Raw genomic sequence first — 5873 nt, forward strand, 5'->3', positions numbered from 1 at the left:
AACTTAGTGAACGAATCGAACATGAGATTTTTATTGAGTTGAGTATGAAGTGTTCGCGAACAAAAAATTATTTTGACAGCTTAGGAATATGAATATAATTTTATCACTATCACCATTATTGATTTCCTAAGTTAGTGGAATCTATAGAGAGTCATAGAAGAAATGACAAGTTCATCGGCCTCCAAGATTAATTGTAAGTGATCTGGATCTGGCATGGCCATGCGAGGATGCGAGGAGAGAGAGAGAGAGAGGCATAAAAAGGATAATATTGTTTTATTTAAGATTAGATAACATAATATGGGGGCATTTACATACATATCACCTATTATCTCTGCATTTGCATAGCTTACATCTAAATTTTACCTTTTTACATATCCATCCCTAAAATCTTTCATATCATATTAAAATAATTTGAAATATATTACAGAAAAATAGGGGCAGAATCATGTTAAATATGTCCAGGATGAGCAATTAGAATTTAGTATTTCTATATATAAACATTAAAATTTAATATTTTTTTCCAATATATCATTAAATTATAATGCCTTCTTATTGATGATCGGATGCATGGAAAATTGAGAAATCACATGCATATCATATCATTAAAATCAAGGCAATTAATGTACATTTCTTTTAGTGAGTGATTCAATTGAATGAAAAGATAATATATTTTTCTTATTATTGGACTTCTATCTGTCCTAAATCAATCACTTATTATTGCCGTTTTTTGCATATTTAAATGATTTTTTTTGCAACAATGTTGAGAAGGAATATACAAAATGTTTGTTTTTACATGCAGTGTAATTATGTAATTTTGAATTAGATATTTTTCCGTGTCTAAGGTGATTAATTAGTTTGATAATGGTAGTTAGCAGCAATGATTATTTTTGTGTCTTTCAGCCAAAGTAAATTTAAATATGATATTCAAACAAAGAATCAAAGGCTGGCATCATCTTTAACCTATTTACAATATAATTTAATATTTTTAATATTTTTTATTGGTTTGTTGGACATTAAATAGTATATATATATAAGAGAAAAAAATGATAGGAGACTGTCCTAAGGTGAGACTTAGTTGTATTTTATATAAATTTTAAAAAAAAACTAATGAGGGAGAATTACTAATTAATTTTATATGAGAAAAAGAAAATTGTTATAATGTCTTATTTGTTGGACTCATAATGAGTTTGTATCTAATGATAATAATGATGTAATTGAAATTATTAATGTTATTAAGTTCAAAATATATTGTTATGGACAATATTAATTAATCTAATAGTATTATATTAGAAAGGTCGTATATTATAAATATTGATATTATGTAATCTAATTCGACAAGATCTACTTACAGAATTTTTCTATATTTTGAAATATTTCTAATTTACATGCCTTAATCTTTTCTTATTTATAGAAGGAATTATTGATGATTTTGTGTGTAGAGTTGCAAACCCATTTCAGTTGTTATTTCGCTCTCTACCTGTTGGTAGAGGAATAATCATTCCCTATGGACGTAGGTAGATTTGCGCTGAATCACGTAAATCAGATTGTGTTTGATTGTTTGTTTGTTGTGTGATTTTATCTTCCGCATTGTTTTGCATAATAAATATGTCTCAAAATATTAATGGTTATATTAAATGTTACAAAAGTGAGAATTTTCAGTGTTTACTATGTCGTAAGTTTAGATTTTCTTAAACAATGCATTAGCAAAATGGGCTTAAGCAATGAATAAACACTTTTAGATTTATTGGGAGTAAATTTTAGTTTGTTATGCTGTTATTCCTATGTCTAGGCTTTCATATTTGCACAATTCTTAAAGCATACAAGTAAATAATAAGATTTTATTTGTGCTTAGCTTTAATAAGTTATTTTAATTTTTATAAGCCATGAAAGTTAATTAATTTACAAATTATGAAATATAATTTCTCCATTTTTTTAAATTAATTTACTTTAAGTTTTTTTAAAAATAATCAAAACTCATAAAATTTATTTTGAGTATTTTAAAAATATGTTAATTTTTTTAAAAAATAAAAATAAAATATGTAAAAAACTACATATGTTTAAAGCAAAATAAAAAACGAAAAAAAAAATAATAATGCCATAATGATAAGTCAATTTTCTATATTTGACTGAAAAAAAATATTTATTTATATTATTTATATCATTTATATTTCATAAAATAATAAAGCCGTATAAATTCGGCCTTCATGCTACATGTCTACATCTTTGATGTGCCAGATGATTTTGATTACATAAGGTATTATTTTACAAATTTTAAACTATTAGAGTCATGCAAACTATAAAATATATAATGTAAATAAATTTCATATAAGATGAAAGATGAATGCAAATTTATTATTATTATTATTATTATTATTATTATTATTATTATTATTGTTATTATTATTATTTATGTTTTTTTTAATTTGTTGACTTGGAGGGCAGAGCATGTGCTTTCAATTGCATATGTCCAAACGAAGATGATGAAGATAATATTGTTGATTTAATCATTTACAATATATAATATTTTTAGAGTACGTAGAAACTCATTAATTAATGATTAATTTACTTATAATTTAATCTCATCGGGAACTATAGTTTCTATATAATATAATAGTCTTATGATTTCTTCTAGTGTTGGTGTTGGATATTCTTTTTGGTGTGAGAGTTTGCAACAAGTCGTCATTGCCAGACTGTAATGATTCCATGACAATATGGGGAATTCCTAAGAATTATTTAGTATATTTAATTTATTTAATTTTCGGTTGGAATTAAATTCTTATTGATTTATTATGAATTGATAAATCAAAATTCCTAACTGCTAGGCTGCAATTGACTTAATATATATTTTAATACATATAAATATGTAAGACATGAGAGAGATGGAGAGACAGAAAAATGTTCAGTTATCAATAGTAATTTGAGAGAGATGTGTGGATCTTTATTCATAAAATGACTTCTTATTTATAGACAAAAGAATGTACAATATGTGAAGTTACATTTATGCCCTTATTTTAGAGGGGGTTGTTTACATAAGTGGGTTCAGAGTCTGACTGCTCTAAGGCTTGACTAGCGAGCCCTTGGTAGGTGATGTTGAATGGGTAAGCAAGAGAGGACAAACTGTCATCTTGATCTGGTAATGACAGTTGGTCCGCTAAGCTTGAAGTTTTCATTTGGGTGAGCTTCCAATGGCAAGGGCCGACAGATTGACATGGTCGATTAGGATCAAGCCGGTTGGTTAATCTCAGTGCCACCGATCCTCAATCCCTAATAAAGAGCTCTCGTCAAGAAAGCAAAACTAGGCTATCATGTAGAAAGTAAATCACTGTAATCTGATAGATAATCTTCCTTAGACAGAGAGGTCTTGGGGGATGGTATATACTCATCTCTCTATTTCTTGATTGATGTTTCGGGAGGCTATTCACACTTCTAATAGAATTATAAGACCCGAGGGGTTAGCTTCCTTTTTGAGCTGGTTTTGCCATGGGGAATAACTTGGATTCCTCAGTACTTTGCTTTCAGTCTAAAGGCTCACGTTAGAGCCGTGTAGTTTCCTTGGTTAATCTCGGTCTCTAGGCTGCCGATCGGACAATTGGACTTCTGAGTATACAATTGATGGGTCATTTTTTGATATGTTTTTTGTTTATGTCATCAAATCTCCTCTAGATTTGTGATGATATATATATATATATATATATATTGTTAAAATGAATGGTATATATATATTGTTAAAATGAATGGTCAGAGGCTATTATACGAGCTCCGACCATCCCTCATACGCCTAAAAATTCAAGTACCACACCCTACACTCTGGGGGAATCGAACCCCAAGCTAGAGAGGACTTACAACTGACAAACAGATGCCCGACCAACTAATATGAGTGTGCGGCGCATTTGAGCTTATATATATATATATATATATGTCCAATACATTAAAAATGTTAATTATATGTATTTTTAAATATACTAATAATGATATTTTTAATAATACTAATAATAATGAAGATGATGATAATATTTTAATCATAATTAAATGATAGTTAGTTAGCTTGCCTAAATTAGATCTCTCGACTTAATTCATACATGGGTGCCAATAAAATTTTATATTAGGGATACATTTGCAACAAATATGAAGTTTTAATTTAAATTTTCTTCAAACAAGTTAGGCTGCCTAATTTGAACAGTAATAACCCCGGTCCTTTTTAATTAAAGATGCTTGATAATTATTAAAATAAAATTATACATATGCTTACTCTTTGTTTGTTTTTCTTAAATAAATCTAATAATTAATTATTCTTAGTAGCCCCCACGCATTTTGGAAGCCATTAGACATCCCACTAGCTTTTAGGATGAAGTAACTTTTGGTACCACACCATCTTTAAAGAGTTGGACACTTAATGAAAAATGATTTATTTTCTTCAATGCTAGTAATTAATATATATATATATATATATTAAAGGCCCAATTGATTGCCTTTATTTATATAGTGCTCTATCGTTTTGGATTCAAGGAGTTACTTTCTCCACATTATTGGAAAATATCTTGCATGCAATAATTAAGCTTAAATAATTGTGAAACTTGTTTCAAACTCTAATGAAAGTATGTTGAATAATTGAATATAAAACTTGTTGGCAATTTAGAACGGGAGATGGAAAGTAATTGAATTATATATTTTTTGGATTTATCTATTAATAAGTTAATGATGGCAACAATGGTGGGCAACCAAAAGCAAAGCATATATATGATCCATGCAAAACTTAATTTAGGATCAAACCTCCACTAAAACTTAAGAAATACTCATCTTTGGATGTTGGGATTGAGACAATTTTTATTTTTTTTTATTTTTAGTTTGATTATGAAATATAGTCTCATTAATCCAAAGTGAATTGGATGACTAGAATTTGATAATTGAACTCAACTTTTACTTTTAAAGGTCATATGTTCGTGGTAGATTGGAGATTGGTTAAATTTTATAATGATTGTCAGGTAAAGTAAAATGTATTTGAAGCCTTCAGAACTTCTCGAAATACTTTGTAATGTGCTAAGATATATTAGATAGTATTGCGTACTTGATGAAGGAATTCAATTGCAATATCCAGGTAATGCCAGCTAAATTGTGTACTTGATCAACTGTTAGTGGTTCGACCCTGTTCCGAATCGAGAAACCCGAACAATCACACCTTATGACATCACTGAAGTCAAATTGAACTGACGACATGGGAAGTTTAATCCATTTGTTCTGGTGCGCCAAGCTACACAGGTTTATTACCTTCAATGCCTTGGTAGAGTAAGGAAAATAGTTGGTTGGGTTGTGGTTATGAAGAATAAACCAAGGAAAATTATTGAGATGTATAGTACTTGTCGGCACTATTTTTGGTGTGGGGTTTGCCCGTAAGAAGCTGTCGGTCATCGGAATTGAAATCCCGTTGCCCGCTTCGGAAGGACGTTTAAAAAAAATTTAGTTTTGAAAAAGATGAAGTCAAACTGACCTCATAATTTTCATAGTTTAGATGAAAGAGCACTTTATCTCAAATCCTGTATCTATCCCAAAGGATGAACACAAGAATTGAGGGTGAGACTCGATCAAATAAACTAAAGAAAGTTATGACATCCGCTTGGTCTGCGAAAACCAATATATTGGCCGACAAATTCCCCTATTTAATATAAGGAATTAAATAGGGTTTATATTATGCTGGGTTCAGGAAAAGCTTCCTATAAGGGCAAGCCCCTATAGTTAATCATATCTTAGATAATTGAAGTTACCTAAGAATACTCTCGATAGAAATCAAGGAAAAAATTATCTTCAAGGAGTTCAAATGGTAAGAACATCTCAAAGATATCGGACTAAGAAGTGTGAAAGGGGATTGGTTCAAATTT

Source organism: Phalaenopsis equestris, unplaced genomic scaffold, assembly GCF_001263595.1.
Source record: "Phalaenopsis equestris unplaced genomic scaffold, ASM126359v1 Scaffold000186, whole genome shotgun sequence".
In the NCBI taxonomy this organism is placed as follows: domain Eukaryota; kingdom Viridiplantae; phylum Streptophyta; class Magnoliopsida; order Asparagales; family Orchidaceae; genus Phalaenopsis; species Phalaenopsis equestris.